Source organism: Trichosurus vulpecula, chromosome 1 (assembly GCF_011100635.1).
Source record: "Trichosurus vulpecula isolate mTriVul1 chromosome 1, mTriVul1.pri, whole genome shotgun sequence".
In the NCBI taxonomy this organism is placed as follows: domain Eukaryota; kingdom Metazoa; phylum Chordata; class Mammalia; order Diprotodontia; family Phalangeridae; genus Trichosurus; species Trichosurus vulpecula.
Window position 1 is genome coordinate 419853809 of NC_050573.1, and position 16479 is coordinate 419870287.

Here is a 16479-nt window from a genome sequence, read left to right on the forward strand (position 1 = left end):
GTGCTAAGTGTTGGGGATACAATTAATAAAGACAGTCCCTGCCTTCAAGGAATCTAATGGGGAGGGGGAAGAGGAGAACTACAAAGAAACAGGAGGCAGGAAACAGGAAAGACCAGAGGTACCCAGCATGGAGATGTTTTGTTCCACAGAGTTGAAACCAGACAGAGCAGCAGACATAGAGTAGAGTGAGCCAAAAATTCCAGCTTCTGTCCTGTATAAAACAAGACACCAAGAGAAGTTTGGTACTCTACCTTCAGGGCCTCCAATCAGAGAGAAGAGCAGGTGAGGGGGCAGGTGATGAGTTAGCAGCATTGTGATGAGATTAGAGGTGAGTGCACTTAACCTGGGATGGGCATCTTGTTCTGTGGAGCTGAAACCAGGCAGTGCAGCAGATGTAAGTGGATGACATCTAGATTGTGATCCTTGGTGACTGAGGGGATGGTGGTGCCCTCTACAGTTATAAGGAAGTCAGAGGAGGAGAGGGCTTGGGGGAGAATAATGAGTTCGGTTTTGGACATGTTGAGTTCAAGATGTCCGTGGGACATCCAGTTTGAGATATCTAGAAGGCAGTTGGAGATTTCAGACTAGAGGATGTGGGGAGGTTAGTGCTAGATAAGTGGATTTGAGAATCTTTAGCGTAGGATTGATAAGTGAATCCATAGGAAATGATGAACTACCAAGTGAAATAGGATAGGGGAAGAATGGAAGGGGGCCCAGGACAGAGCCTCGTGAGACACTTATAATTAGTTGGCATAATCTGGATAAATATCTAGCAAAGGAGGCTGACAAGGAGAGGTCAGATAGGTAGGAGAGGGACTAGGTGAAAATAGTGTCATGAAAACCTAGAGAGAAGAGAAAATCAAGGAGAAGAGTGATTAGCAGGACTAAAGACTACAGAGAGGTCAAGAAGGATAAAGATTGGGAAAAGACCACTATATTGGGCAATATGGAGAATATTAGCAACTTTGGAGAGAACAGTTTTGGTTGAATGATGAGGTTGGAAGCCAGACTGTGGAGAGTTAAGAAGAGAGAATAAAGGTAGCAGAGGTCTTATTGAAGAAGATCTTTCAAGAGACTTTAGCTGGAAGGAATTTTAGGAAGGAGAGAGATTTGGGACGATAGCTAGCAGGGATCAATGAATCAAGTGAGAATTTTTGGAGGATTGGCAAGGCATAGGCACATTTGTAGGCAGTAGGGAAGCAGACAGTAGACAAGGAGATAGTGAGGATAAGTGGAAGAATGGGGATGATGGAGAAGTCAATCTGCTAGAGAAAATGGTATGGTATGGAATCACTTGTGCATGTAGAGGTGTTTGCCTTGGTAAGGAGAAGGGCCAGTTCTTTATGTAAGGCAGACGTGAAGGAGTAGATACTGACAGGAGGCATCTGGGTGATGTGAGATGTGAAGGAGGGGAAAAGAGAGAACTCTCAGCAAAAGGTCTGTATTTTTTCGGTTAATCATGTTGCAAGGTTCTTAGTTGAGAGGGTGTGGGCATGGGGAGCTAGGGGAGATATGAAGAGATATGAAAAGTTTTGCAAAAGCTGCTGTGGTGAGTTTGATAGTGAGTTATTGAAAGAAGTATGAAAGGATTGTCTTGCAGCAGTGAGGGCTCAGTTGAGGTTATATAACATAAAACTGTAGTGGACCCAGTCAGTATAGTTTCATGATTTTCTCCAGTTTCATTCAGCACGTTTTTAGGACTAAAGGATGATTGCTGCCACTTGCCGCCAGTGGCCGGGGCCACCAGAGAGTGAAAGGGATGCCGCAGAGAGTGAAAAGAAAACATGGGCCAGGTCAGAGAGTAAAGGACAGCTCCATTTATTAAACTGAGGGACAGGGCTTATATACCTTTTTAGGCAAGCAGAATTGACAAGTTCACATGCGAAAACATTTGCATTGCATGACTTCCTAGTGCTTTGTTCCCTTTTGCCGTAAACAATATTGTGTTAATAGCCCACAGGTGGTGTTTAGCACATGTGTGCCATGTGGGTTTTGGAGAGAACACATGTACACTGAGGAGGCTTGGAGAGCCTTCATCCTGAGAAGCATGTGTATGCCAAGGGGGTGGGGTGGGGGGGTGGGGCATGGAGAGCCCACGTGCCAAGTTATCAGCCCAAGGGCAAAAACAGGCTTCAGGGAAAACCTGGCCTGTATCTTATCCCAGAATGGACTTTCTCAGAGCTGGCCCTCTACAGATGATGGGAAGGATTTGAGTCTGAGACTTGGTAGTACAAATCTGGCAATATTATAAGAGGGAAAGAAAAACAAGAAAAGAGGACAGTGTAGTGTTAAACTAGTTCACCAAGGGATCAAGATGGGAAAAGAGGAAGAGTATGGTTAATGCTGGAATGATGGCCTGGGAAAGAGCTTGGGGATTGAGGGATTGAAACTCATAGTATGGATGAAGAAAAAATTTTGGGGTTGCCAGGTGGAGGGAGAGGTGGAATAACACTAGACCTTGATCAGGTAAGCCATTTTTGTGTGTGCTGAGGTGGGAGAAGGAGGAGGTTATAGGAGGTGAGTAGATTAAGAACTGGGAGGTTAGATTGTTTGAGGGAGTATCTATACATGTTAAAGTCCTTTAGTAGGTGGGCAGAAATTGAGGAGGAGAGAAAGACTGTGAACCAGACACTGAACTCATTGAAGAAAGAAGGAAAGTATTCTAGAAAGTGGTAGACAACAGCTACCAAGATTTTGATTAGGTGGTAGATATAGATTGAATGACCCTCAAAGAAGGAGAGATTGCTGAGTAATGATAAGAGAGCCTGGAAGTGGGGATGGGAAGTGGCTGAGGGGGAGGAATGAGTCTAAGTGCAGCCAGTGATGGAGGAGGAGGAGGCCAGAGAGGCTGTATCATCAGGAGGGAGCTGGGTCTCAGTGAGAGGAGTGGGAAAGGAAAAAAAAATTAAGAAGAAAGAAAATTTGTTACCTGTGGAACAGGCATTCTAGAGATCACAGTGGATGAGATGCATAGCTTTAGAGTGGGACATTGATGGGGCTGGGTTGAGAGGAATGAGAATAAAAGATTGGACAGCAGGGGGACAGAGAACAGCATTTGAATAATGACAAGGGGGATTCAAAATTATGGGATGGGGAGAGTATGACAAAGGAGGAGTTTGCTAATCATTGAGGAATGAGTAGGTTGTTGTTGTCCATGAAGGTTTGGCCTCAGGGTTGAGTTCTCTCAGTGCTATAGGAAATTCAGGAGACAGGATAAATGCTGGGAGCTGAAGGAATGGTATTACTACCCCTTACCCAAGGCAGCACACTGGGACAGAGACTTGGTATAATGGCCATTCTCTTCTTCCATGAAGGAGAAGAGACTGGTACTTAACAGAATGATGTTTCTCTTCTTTTTGAGGGAGACAGGAGACGTGGCATGATGGAATGGCATTTTCTCCTCTTGGTTAGTTGGTTATTGTCCTTTGTTGTCTAAGGGGACCAAAATAGTATTGTGTTGGGGTCAAGGTACAGCATATCTGATTGTGGCTGATCAGACCAATATGAGCTTGGAAGGCCCTACCACAGGTCTAGCAAGAATAGTCCATATGAACATTTGGAATGGAAATGACTATACATTTGCACATCCCATGTTTCTTTTTGAGCTACTGCAATTCTGCTTTGGTCTAGAGTACAAGGCATTCTTTGATGAAGGCACACTATGCTAGGCAGTTCTGTGCAGTATTTCTCATGCTTCAAAATTCATTCCAAAATTCTTCAGAGACCTCGAGAGTGTCCTTGTATTACTTCTTCTGACGTCCATGTGAGCACTTGACTTGTGTGAGCTCTCCATAACATAGTCTTTTAGGCAAACATATCTTTGACATTTGAACAATGTGGTCAGCCCATCGGAGTTGTGTTCTCTGCAATAGAGTTTGAATGTTTGGCAGTTTAGCTTGAGAAAGAACCTCAGCGTCTGGTACCTTATCTTGCCAGATGATCTTCAGAATCTTCCTAAGAGAATTCAAATGGAAGTGATTCAGTTTCCTGGCATGGTGCTGGCCAGGTTTCACAGGCATACAACAATGAGGTCAGCACAATGGCTCTGTAGACCTTCAGTTTGGTAGGCTTCTCTCCCACACTTTCCTTTGGAGCTTCCCAAACCCTGACCTAGCTCTGGCAATGTGTGCATCAACCTCATCATCTATGTGTACATGCTTGGAAAGAGTACTCAGAAGGTAAGTGAACTTATCCACAGCCTTTAAATTTCTCTATTTGTTGTAACTGATGGTTCCACATATGGAAGGTGTGGTGCTGGCTGGTGGGAAACCTTTATTTCCTTAGTGTTCATTGTTGGGCCAAAATCATCACAAGCAGCAGAGAATCAGTCCATACTTTGTTGCATCTCAGCTTCAGAGGCTTCACTGAATGATCTGCAAACAAAAAATTATATACCAACTCTCCCTCTACTTTAGTCTTGACTTGTAGCCTTTTCAAGTTAAATAATTTACCACCAGTACAGTAGCTGCCCTTGATGCTGTTTTCCTTCTCATTGAAGCCAAGACTAAGGTAGAGGGAGAGCTGGTTGCTTCACCCCACTGGTGACTGGGAAAGCTCAAGAGCATCTTTCATTATCCAGAACGTGGGCAAGCATGCCATCATAAAACTGATGCACAACACTGACAAACTTTTCTGGGGCAACCAGATTTTGTAATCATTTTCCACAAGCCCTCATGACTCACAGTATCAAAGGTCTTGGTTAGACTGATGAATGTTTAGACCTGTTCTGTTCTTGACATTTCTCCTGGAGTTGTCGGGCAGCAAACATTGTATCAACCGTTCTTCACCTCTTTCTGAAGCCACACTGGCTCTCAGGTAGATGACCATCTTCTAGGTGAAGGATAAGCTTATTAAGGAGGACTCTGGCAAGAATCTTGCCAGCAATGACTAAGAGGGAAATCCTGCTGTGATTGTTGCAGGACAGCCTATTTTCTTTTCCCTTATAGAGATGAACAAAGGAGGCATCTTTGAACTCCTGAGGGATAACGTCCTCTTGCCATATAACCTGGAAAATTTCAATTATCCTTTGTATGAGCAGTGGACCCCCTACCTTGTAAATCTCAGCTGGAATAGGATCAGCACCAACTGCTTTGTCACATGAGAGAAGCCTAATGACATTCAGAACCTCTTATTCAGTTAGAAGTTTGGCTAGAGATGGACTGACTTCAACTGAGGTATATGGTCAGTGACTTCGGCACTGATTGATGATGGTCTGTTGAAAACACTATGGAAGTGTTCAGCCCATCTTTCCAAGATCATGTCCTTATCACTAATCATTGTGGCTCCAACAGCACTGAAGAGTTGAAACACACTATAGGACTTTGGTCCATAAATAGCCTTCAGGGCATCATAAAAGTGCTTTGGATTGTTACTATCAGCATAAAACTGAATTTAATCTGTCTTGTCACTGAGCCAAGAATCCTACACCTCTATGCTTTGCTTGCTTTTGATGGAGTTAAATGCTATCCTCTTAGAGGCAAATGATCTATCCTGCTGGTAAACGTTGTAGAGTTCTCGTTTTTCCTTTAGCAGTTTCTTAATTTCTCCATCGTTTTCATCAAACCAATTTTGATGTTTCCGAGTATTCTGGCCCAGATGAATAAATGTGAAGGTGTATGTCAAATCTCTGAAAGCTGTCCACTCCTTTTCTGCTCCACTGTTGCCAACCACAAGTTGGCTCAGCTTTTCCTCCAAGTTAGCAATGAAGTATTCCCTCTTGGAGAAGCACTCTAATCTATTGATATTAAGTATTTTGGTAATCGTCTTGCTTGGGGCTGCTGCTTTTGTTGAATGTGAATGTTTAAATTGGAGAGGATGAGTCTGTGATCAGTTGATCAGTCTAGCACTGATGTACCATACACCCTCACCACTCTCACATCTTGTCTATAGCTTCCCCTTACAATCACATAGTCTATTTAATGCCAGTGTTTGCTGTGAGGATGCATGCAATGAAGTTTTATTGCATTTAGATAAATGGAAGACAATGTTGTTGATGAGAAGGTCATGAGATGCACAAGTCTGTTTTCAGTAGTAACTGACCATTGCTGCTGCTGTTTCTGACTGCATTCCTCCCAAGCATTCTCTACTATATCTGATAGTCTATGCCTAGTCTGACATTAAAGTCACCCAGAATTATATACTTGTCTTATTTTGATATGTTGATGATGAGTATCTCCAGGTCTTCATAAAATTCTTCTTTGACCTCATCAGGGTTCTTCAAGGTGCACTGATGATGATGGAGGCATGGTACTTTCCTGCAAGTGGCAATCACATTGTCATGAGTCTGTTGTTCATTCCTTTTGGTAGGCATACAGGATTCTTGACTAGATTAGTTTTAATTGCAAAACCTACTCCAGCTTCACAGAACTCCCCTATCACTGCAGCCACTCCAGAAAAAAACATGTATCCAGCTCGGACTTTGGTAAGCTGGCTTTCATTTGCCAGCTTTGTTTCACTCAGGGCTGCTATTTGGATGTGATGCCTGCTGAGTTCTCTTGCAACAAGAACTGTTCATCTTTCATGCTATCCATGAGCATGTGTGCATTGAATGTACTGATGGTGAGTGAAATCATCTTTAAGTTTTTGTACCTTTTTGTGTTTCAACCACAGGCAGGATCTCTACCTGATGCAGCAAGCAGGCCAGGGTTGGATGAAGCAGAGAATTTTTAGGGTACCTTTTCTAGCCCCTTCCTCATGCCAGGAGGTGAACAGTGTGGGCCTTCAAAAAAGCTGCTCAGACACCCAGGGGACTGCCAAATCCTACTGCTGCCTCAAACCAGTGAGATGACAACCCTATGGCCTAGACCACCTGTGTTCAGGATTGTGACTACAGCTCTCAGTTTTTCTGCACCTGCTGCTTCATCTCTTGCATGTCGCCACATGACTTTGAGGTAAGTAAAAATGGTAAAGTGGTATGACTTTGACTCATACATAAATTGGACTTAAGTGAGACAGAATTGCATGAAATCATTGCCTCACTCTCTTTTCCAGAGTCATTGAAGTCCAGTGGCAAGACAAAAGTCAAGAAGATGATGGCTGGGGATGCAGTGGATAACCTTGGCTTCTTTGATGTCTGACCAAGCAGGCACTCCTCAGTGACTGCTACAGCTATCTTCACAGTTGTTGGAACAAACTCTTCTCATTTGTCCCTTATGCTGGGGGAAGCCTTCACATGCTTACATTAGACACCTCCCTAACTCACCAACAGGTCTGAGACCCCTCAGTTACTTTCAACCCAGTTTAGCCCATATGTGGAAGTAGTTTCCTGAGTTGTGGCCACTGTGCCTGCTACAGCTTCTTGGAGCCATAGGTGAGAGTTGGGTGAATCAGGTGGACACCAAAGGTGAAAAGCAGCCTGAAAAGGGCTAGGCAGCCCTCACACCAGAGTAGTAGTCTATCCTGAACACCCCTGTACACCCCAGGGCTCCCATTCTACAAACTAGACAAACTGTTAAGCATTATAGATTTCTGTGTAGATAACCCCCAGCTTATCTTAGGTAATTAGAAAAGCAGCCTCATCACTTAGCTTAGATATGGTACTTAATAAGACAATCTACTTACCTCTGAGGGGCAGGATTTCTGCTTCTGGGAACAGTTAGGTCTGGTCATTGAATGATGCATTAAGCTATTGCTTTGATGTTGGTACTCATTTTTTTTTTTACCACATTGATTAAATGCTTTTCTAGAGTATTGACATTGATGGGGATGACCTAACGGTATAAGGAAGTAGGAATATATAACTGAGCAAATGCACTGAGTCGTATGATTGGAGGAGATGCACCCCTGTGAAGGGACCATCCATAAAGAGAGCAGAGCTAAGGAATGATTGGCAATCACTACCCTGAGTTTCTGAGATGAAGGGCAATGTGGTATGGCTAACATCCACAGTGCCCTCTGGTGTTGCATGTTGCTCATTACAATAACATTATAATGCTACTACATTACCACAGTAATGTATTCTCCCTATGGTTTCATCTATGTTACAGGTGTACTTAGAACATTTGTACCAAACATGCTTTGAAAGGCATCAGTAAAGATCAGTCAGTATGCCATAAAACATTTGTTAAGTACTTACTTTATGCCAAGCACTGAAACAAAACCAGTGCCTACCCTCAAGGGGCTCACATTCTGATGGGAGAGATGACACATCAATCATTAAACACTGAAAAGATAAATATAAAGTAGGTGGAAGGTAATTTGAAATGGGAAGGTACTGGGAAGAGGGGCAGGGCCTGGGAAAAGCCTCCTGCAGAAGGGGGCAACTTAAGCTGAGTGTTAAAGGAAGCTGGGGAACTAAGAGGTGGAGGGAGGAAGGGGCATAAGCGAGAGTTGTAAGCGAGAGAGAGGCCTTATTTTTACCATTTGCTGGTTTCCAAGGCTGAGAATTGACTAGTCCTAGGCAGTAGGAATGGTGCCAGCAGACTGCTGATTCCAGGCATGGGGGATAGCTATTCAGAGGCATGGGAGAGAAAATGGAATGTAGGGTTTAGAAAAATAGAAAGTGAAACAGTTTGGCTAGAATGTCTAATGTATGAAGGGGAATAATAAATAAATATGGAAAGGTATGTGGGAGCTGGGTTGGGAGGGCTCTAAGTGCCCAGCTGAGCAGCTCCCATCTTACCCTACAAGCAATAGAGAACCATTGAAGACTCTTTTTTTAAGCAGGGGAGTAAGATATTGTAATAGTAATTAAAGTGGGACTTTTTGCTGTTGACCTTTAATGATTCTGGCCTTAGTTTGAATGGGGCAGATAAGGGTGGGATGTTTTTGTATTTCTCAGCACTGAGACAATTGGGAGCCATTGATTTATATCTGATGTGATATTGGGGGTGTGGAACTTCACTCCTGGCTTCGGTGAGGATTGGCTCTGAACAGGATATATAAGCACAGAGGTTAGCATTCTCTCTCGGAGCTCTGCACCACAGCAGGAGTGGCGTGTGACTCTGGGCCAGCCATTGTGAGCTCCCTGGCTGAAGCCCCAGATGTTGATAACTATGAATTATATTTGGTCTGTAATTCAGGGTGCTGGTTTTTTTTCCCCTGAACTAAGTAAATGATATTTTTATGCTGGATTAAAGTAAGATTGTTAACCCCTTAACGTTGCTTTCCTAAATAAAGCAGATCAAAAGGACCTGGGCTTGCAGTGTTCCGTGAGCTGGTTGTTGTTGGTTTTACACCCCCACAGGAGCTGCTAGCCAGATTGTTGAAACAGATGTATGCCTTACAAATATTATTTTGGAAGCCATGTGGATAAAGTATTGGAGAAGGGAGAGAATAAAAGCAGAGAGAAGAATTAGGAAGATTTTTAATAGTTCAACCAAGAGTTTTTTCTTATACCTTTGAGTTTAGTCCGCATTGTTAACATTTCCCTATCACTTTCTTTGTAAAAATAGTATTTTATTTTTTCCAATTACAGGTAAAGACAATTTTTAACATTCATTTTTAAAAAACTTTGAATTCCAGATTTTTTACCTCCCTCCCTCACCTCCCTCCTCCCTAATACAGCAAACAATTTGATATAGATATGTGCAATCATGTAAAACATGTTTCCTTATGTTGTGAAAGAAGAAACAGATCAAAAGAAAAAATCATGGGAAAAATAAAGAAAGTGAGAATAGTATGCTTTGATCTGCTTTCAGACTCCATTTTTCATCATGAGTCCTTTGGAATTGTCCTGGATCATTGTAGTGCTGAGAAGAGCTAAGTCATTCATAGTTGATCATTGTTACAATATTATTGTTACTACGTACAAGTTTTTCTCAGCTCTGCTTACTTCACTTTGCATCAGTTCCTTTAAGTCTTTCCAGGTTTTTCTGAAATCATTCTGCTCATTATTTCTTATAGCACAATAGTATTCTGTTACACTGATATACCACAACTTGTTCAGCCATTCCCCAGTTGATGGGGAGAGGTGATGAAGTTCTAAAGTAAGATAATGGTTTTATCAATGAAGAGGAGACAGAGATGAGAAATATGATGGAGGTAGAGCTGATTATATTTGGCAACTAATTATGTATGCCTGTGTTATAGCACAGTGAGAAATAGAGGATGAATAAATGAATAGGAGGATGAATGAATAAATAAATAATAAATAATAAATAATGAATGTAATGACTTAATGAATGAATGAATGACTCTAAACAAGCTCTACATTAGGAGTTAGGTGAAGGACTTCCTGAACTCAAGTCTTGGCTCTGCCATTTATTCAGTGTGACCATAAAACAAGTCAATTTACATATCTGTGCCTTGATTTCTTTATCTTTAAAACTTTCTTGATGGACTAGATAAGGTATAAGGGCCCTTCCAGTTCTAAAATTCTAAATCGATTAAATCAAGCTACCAGCTGCCCTGCCTCCTGGTTTAAATCTGTGCTCTGATAATATGGCTCTAGCATTGTCTATTTTATAGCATGGACCTCTACTAGTAGAAATCCTCTTTGTTTTTCCTGGATCTTTTGTTTGGGGTCTCAAGTCCTGGGTCTCATCATTTGTTCAGTTGTTTCAGTCATATCTGACTCTTCATGACTACATTTGGGGTTTTCTTGGCAATGATACTGGAGTGGTTTGCTATTTCCTCCTCCAGCTCATTTTACAGATGAGGAAACTGAGGCAAACAGGGTAAAGTGATTTGCCTAGGGTTACACAGCTAGCAAGTGTCTGAAGCTAGGTTTGAACTCATGAGGATGAGTCTTCCTGATTCCAAGCCCAGAACTCTATCCGTTGTGCCACTCAGCTGCCCATGGGTCTCATCATAGTCCATAGTTGTCATCATCCAAGGTCCTATTGTACCTTTTGACCCAGAGAGACAGCATGGGATAGTAGAAAGAGTATTGGCTTCGGAGCCAGGTGAACATGCAGGCTTAAATCCTGCTCTGATATTTGCCAGCTTTGTGATGGTGGGGTAGTGATACTCATGCTAACTACCTCATAGGCTTGCCACAAGGCTTAAATAACAGTGTAATTAAATGTGCTTTGCAATATATTTCCATTAACACAGCTTTTACTCTTCAGATTGCCCTACCCTTTGCACTACTACCCATGTTTCTCCATTCACACCATGTGGTAGTGACCTTTCCAGCCCAGTGCCTACCTTTTACACTAAATTTCCATTACGAGGAAAATGCTCAAATTCTTTTCCTGAGCCAGCGCCATCATTTATTTGTCCCTAATTGGGCCAACCAAAGCACTAGCTCCAATTATAGTCCTCTTGTCTTGATGCAAAGTAGTGGACAACCCTTTTGCTGTTTGGCCCACTGACTTGCAATGATATACTAAATTCTTCCTCAAGTAGGGCAACCCAAGGCTCACCATGCCCAGGTGTTCTTTCACCACTTGTAGAATGTCATCTTTTTCTTCAAGGAACTCATACAGAAATGCCCATGTCTATGATTTCCCAGAGTATTTCCATCAAGCACTGGTAGGGAATGGAACACATGACTGTGAATCAGGGAATTCTCTAGTCTCCAGGGAATTAAAAGTGAGTATTTCTCAGAGTGCGAGGGAGAAGCATGTAGTAGACAACAGGTTGTAACTCATGGCAAATAAAGAATCACAAAGAAGAGTGAAACCAGAGGTTCTTCACCTTTTTTGGGTCATAGACCCCTCTGGCAATCTGGTGAAGCCTATGGACCCCTTCTCAGAATCTGACTTTAAATGCATAAAATAAAATACAGAGAATTATGTAGAAAAGCAAATATGTTAAAATACAGTTATCAAAATATTTTTTAAAAGAAGTTCGTGGACCCCAGGTTAAGAGCCTCTAAGTTAGAGGAAAGGAAGCTAGCAAAGAAATCTCAGCTCTGCCACTGAATACCTATGTGCTGTTGGGTAAGTTGGCTCTCTAGGCCTCAGTTTCTTTCTCTGTAAAATGAAGGCATTGCACTATAAGTCACTTCCTGCTCTAAATTTATGATCCCATGAGCCTCTTTATAATAAAAAAGAACAACAGTCAAGGTGGTGAAAGCAAGGGATAACCTGGCAGCCCTGAGCTCCTTTGGAACTCTTGAAATGTCAAGAGAAATTAGGGAAGGCTCCTAGTACTTTTGTTGACTGTAGCATGCAAGTAGGCTAAAGAGTCTTAAATTTTTTTCTCCTTGGTCTATTTTCTTGGTCAGTTGTTTTTTGCTATGAGATTGTTTTCATCTATATTTTCAGTCTTTTGACTTTGTTTTAATATTTCTTGTTGTCTCATGGAGTCATTAGCTTCTATTTAGTCTATTCAAATTTTTGGGGAGTTTGTACCTCTTGTGCCAAGCTATCGATTTCCTCTCCAATTCTTTATTCCATTGCTCTAATTTCTTTTTCAATTTTCCCCTTCTAGCTCTTTGATTTCATTGACAAAAACCTTTTTCTTTTGAATTCTTGCTTCATCTTTTCCAGTAATTCTAGTTGAATTTGTGCCCAAATTATGTTTTTCTCTGAGCCTTTGCTTGTAGATGTTTTAGAGTCATTGTCTTCTGGGTTTGTGTCTTAAATATCCCTGTCACCATACTGCCTTTTTATAGCAGTATTCTTTTTCATTTTCTAATTCTTTAACCTACTTTGTTATTTTGGACCTGATGAACTCTGTGTACTCCCAGAGGGAATGTTTAGGCTGGTTCTGTTACTGCTTTCTTAAGAGACTGAGTGTTATATTCCAAGATCTCAGAAACTGCTCAGGCTGGGGACCTGCAAGCTTTCAGTGTCCCCAAAGTGGTCTGAGTGTGTCCTCCTAGTCTGAGCTCTGCAAGTTTCCAACTTGGGCTTGAGTCTGAGCAGCATAGATGCTGCTGAACTCAGTCACTATTAGCTAACTGGGAAACTCTACTGGTTGAGTGACAGAGAACTGCTGGCTCCCCTTTGTTCTGCAATTTCTGCTCTGGTTATTACTTTGTGGGCTTAAGACTGGGCTAGAAGCTGGAACTGAGACCCTGCTCTGCTTCTGGGATCTGGGAATTTGCTACTTGCTTCTGAACATACTCCCTGCAGGGGATGGTGGTGGTGTGTAAGCACAGGTTCCCCTCAGTACACCCGGGATCTGTGATCTGGAAATAGGTAGAGGGCAAAAAAGCTGCCGGTTTATCCCTGTATTTATTGTGGTGCCCCTATGTAGGTCTAGGGGTTGCCTCAGCAGGGGTCTGGGACCTCTGCTTGCCCTCATACATAGCATCTCCTTGCTCCCACAACATGCATCTGGCCAGATCCTGTCTCCAGTGTCCTCAGACTTCTCTGTATCCCTGTGATGAACCTAGAAAATGACTCACTGTGACTTGTACTTGAATTTCCCCATAAGGATTTGGTTTGGTACCTTTTCTTGGTCTGTTTGGAGGTATTTTATAGAGGAGCTCACTATGTTTTTTTTCCTGATTCTGCTTCTCCACCACCTTAATTCCACATCTTCAAGTCAGACAAGTCTTCCTAGTAGCCCTCCAGACCATTAAGTTGTCCACCTCCTTTGCTTATGCACTGACCCGATCATGACCATAAACATGTCCTTGGGTTGGGATCTTATTATGAGATCTTAGTCAAAGAGTCATTTAAAGCTCCCTTTTTCTCAAAACGGAAAGAGTAGAATCACCGAATTTTAGAGCTGGAAAGGCCTCTACTAGTCATTCTTCATGTTCTCTGACTCAAAGTTCTTCACAAACAACACTTCTCCCAGAAGTTCAAAAGAATAGATAAGTAGCATCCCACTCAAATCACACACTTGCCCTGCCCTTTCCCTAATACACACTGATTTAACAGCCAAATACAGATACCTATGCACAGAGAAGGCAGTCATTCAAGCACAGCTATACCTTCCCACTATCTCTCATGCATTTTAGCCTCCATATAGGACCTTAAGTTTGTCTTGGGAGAAGCCTAGAAACAATAAGAATGTTTATGACCTAATCTGGTGTAAGAAATATGTCCTATCCTTCTCTTTTCCCCTTTCTTATTCTACTCACTACAATGATATTACTTCTGGAGCCATCACTAAGACAATGCTGAAGCCTCCTAGACTTCTTGCTTTGGCTATGGGTTCAGAAGATCACAGATTCAGAGGAGGAAGGGATCCCAGAGATCATCTACTCCATTTTTCTCCTTTTATAGATGAGGAAGAGAGATTAAGGGACTTGTCCCAAGGTCACATAGGTAGGAATGGGCAGGGCAGGGATGACAGTACCGGTCCATATTCAGCACTCTTTTATTGCACCATGCTCCTGGAGGGCCCCTTTGGGCATCTCTGCAGCTGAGTAGAGCTCTACAGCTGATATGTTATATCTCTGTTCTTGGGCCTCACAAAGTACTCACACTATATGTTGTATTAAAACTATTTACATACTGGACATCTTCCCTAGTGGACTGTAAGCTCTCTGAGGGCAAAGACAGGTTTTGTTTTTATCTGTGTCTCCTCTAATGGTTAGCACAGTGCTCTGCTTGGTAAATACTGTATAACCTGTCTTTGAATATGCTAAATTCGCATAATATGGAGTCTACTGCATACTCTTCCACATGGGTGGCATAGCCTTCTTTGATTGACTGTCTGTGTGGCTTTCTCTAGCCACCATTTTTTTCTAGCTATACTACTACCTTCTGCACCCAGTGTGGAAGCCATGAACTGAACCAATAAGAGGTGGAAGGCATTTGCCCTTCCCTTACTCTTTTTTCTTTTATCCCAGCTCTAAGAAGCAGCCTTGGGGTGTTTGTTTCTGTTCTATGTTGTTTGTCCTCTGTTTCAGATGTTGGAAGTGATTGGGGGTTTGAGCCATAGTAACATTGGAGCCAGGGTTGCAGGTGGGCTGGTGTAGCTGCCAGACAGGCCAGGATGGAAACTGTGAGAAGGCAGGGTGCCTGGGACTCGAGCCCGAGGTGGGCAGGAGGATTTGGACTTGGAACTGGGCTGTGCTCTATGGGCCAGCTAATCTATAAACCTAATCTCCTTCCCCTTCCCCAGAGACCAGTTCGGTTCAGGGTGGAAGGGGGATCATTCTTCCCATGTGTTGAGGAGATTATGTTTATATATTTATGATGATACCTTTGGAAATAAATATATTTCTTCTGTAAAAGCTTCCCTGTGTTCCAGTTGATTGAGTTGAACTGAGTGTAGATGGCATAACTGTGTAAAATAATAGAAAAGAGCTCTGAACTTGAGGGAGAAGACTTGGATTTGAATCCTATTTGCTTACTTATTAGTTTTGTACCCTTTAGTAACTTACTTAATTATGTACCTCAGATCCCTCATCTCCAAAATGGGGATGGTAATTATATATGCATTATCTACCTCACCAATTTGTTTTGAGGAACAACTGAGACTACATATGTATATGAAAGTGGCATGGATATTATTGCTGCCTAAGCAGCCCCCTCATTTTGAGAAGGGACAAGTAGGAGAGAAGCTGCCTTCTCTCCACTGGGGACCTGTTGAGCTTTCAATTTATCAAGGACTTAGAATACATATCTTATATGCTGTCTATCTATGTCTATGGGTTTCTGTAAGCCTATATCTAACTAGTGTGTGTGTGTGTTTGTGTATGTGTGTATTGCTGGGAGCAATGTAGCATTTATATTTTGGAAACACCCACCATGCCCAGTTGAATAGCCTTACTCTGTGTCCTTAAAATACCGCTGAAGGTCAATGTCTCAGCCCATCTGGAGAGGTCTGTGGGCAGAGGAAGTGGGGCGAGTGGCACTGGGAGGTGTGACAGCTAAGAATGGCTCGGTGATTATGGAAAGATGGTGGGGGTGGCAGGAGGGCACAGAACCATGACCTTCATGAGGTCTAAACCCAGCTGACACTCTCCAAGCCTGAACCCAAATTCTGCTAGTTTAATGTAGGGCTGTGTGAGAGAGATAGAAGGGGGCAGAAGAAGGCTCAAATCTTCCCTTAATTGGAAGGAAAGTGAGAGGAAACTGAAGCTCCAATAGGCCAGTTCTATGCCATTTACCTTTGTTTTCTTTGTTTTCGTAACTATACTTTGGTCTAGAAGTTTTGAATAGAAGTTATTTTTAAAGATTTGACTATTATTATTTAAATGATAGGACAAGGGTATGTGTGTGAAAGGAGTCAGGGAGGAAGACAATGGTGTAAGCAAAGCCCTTTCAGGAAGGGTAGAAAGAAGAGATTTCAGAGCCTATGACATGAGCTCAACTCATTTGGACTCCATTGTCTCTATGGCCCAAGACGTATTCTCTGACTCACTAACCATTATTTAACAAGCCATTTAAAGTGTCTAATATGTGTCAGGCACTATGATAGGCCTGGAAATACAAACACAGAAATGAGAATTCATAGAAGGAGGGTACTAGCAATTGGGGGGATCAGGCTAGGCCTCATGTAGGAGACGACATTTGAACTAAACAGTTGTTTAGCTTGTCATTACCTTGAAGTAACCATAGGATCACAGAGCTTGAGCTAGAAGGGACCTTAGAGGTCAGCTAATCCCACCCCCCCCCTTCTTTTACAAATGAGGAAATTAAAGCTCAGAGAGTTTCAGTGATTTGGCCAAGATTACCCAGGTAG

General features: G+C 42.4%; 1 pseudogene; it reads left to right on the forward strand.

Annotated features, from left to right (window-relative positions):
- The first annotated feature begins 1707 nt into the window (after positions 1–1707).
- LOC118839339 overlaps positions 1708–16479 on the forward strand; it is a 158581-nt pseudogene continuing 143809 nt past the window's right edge.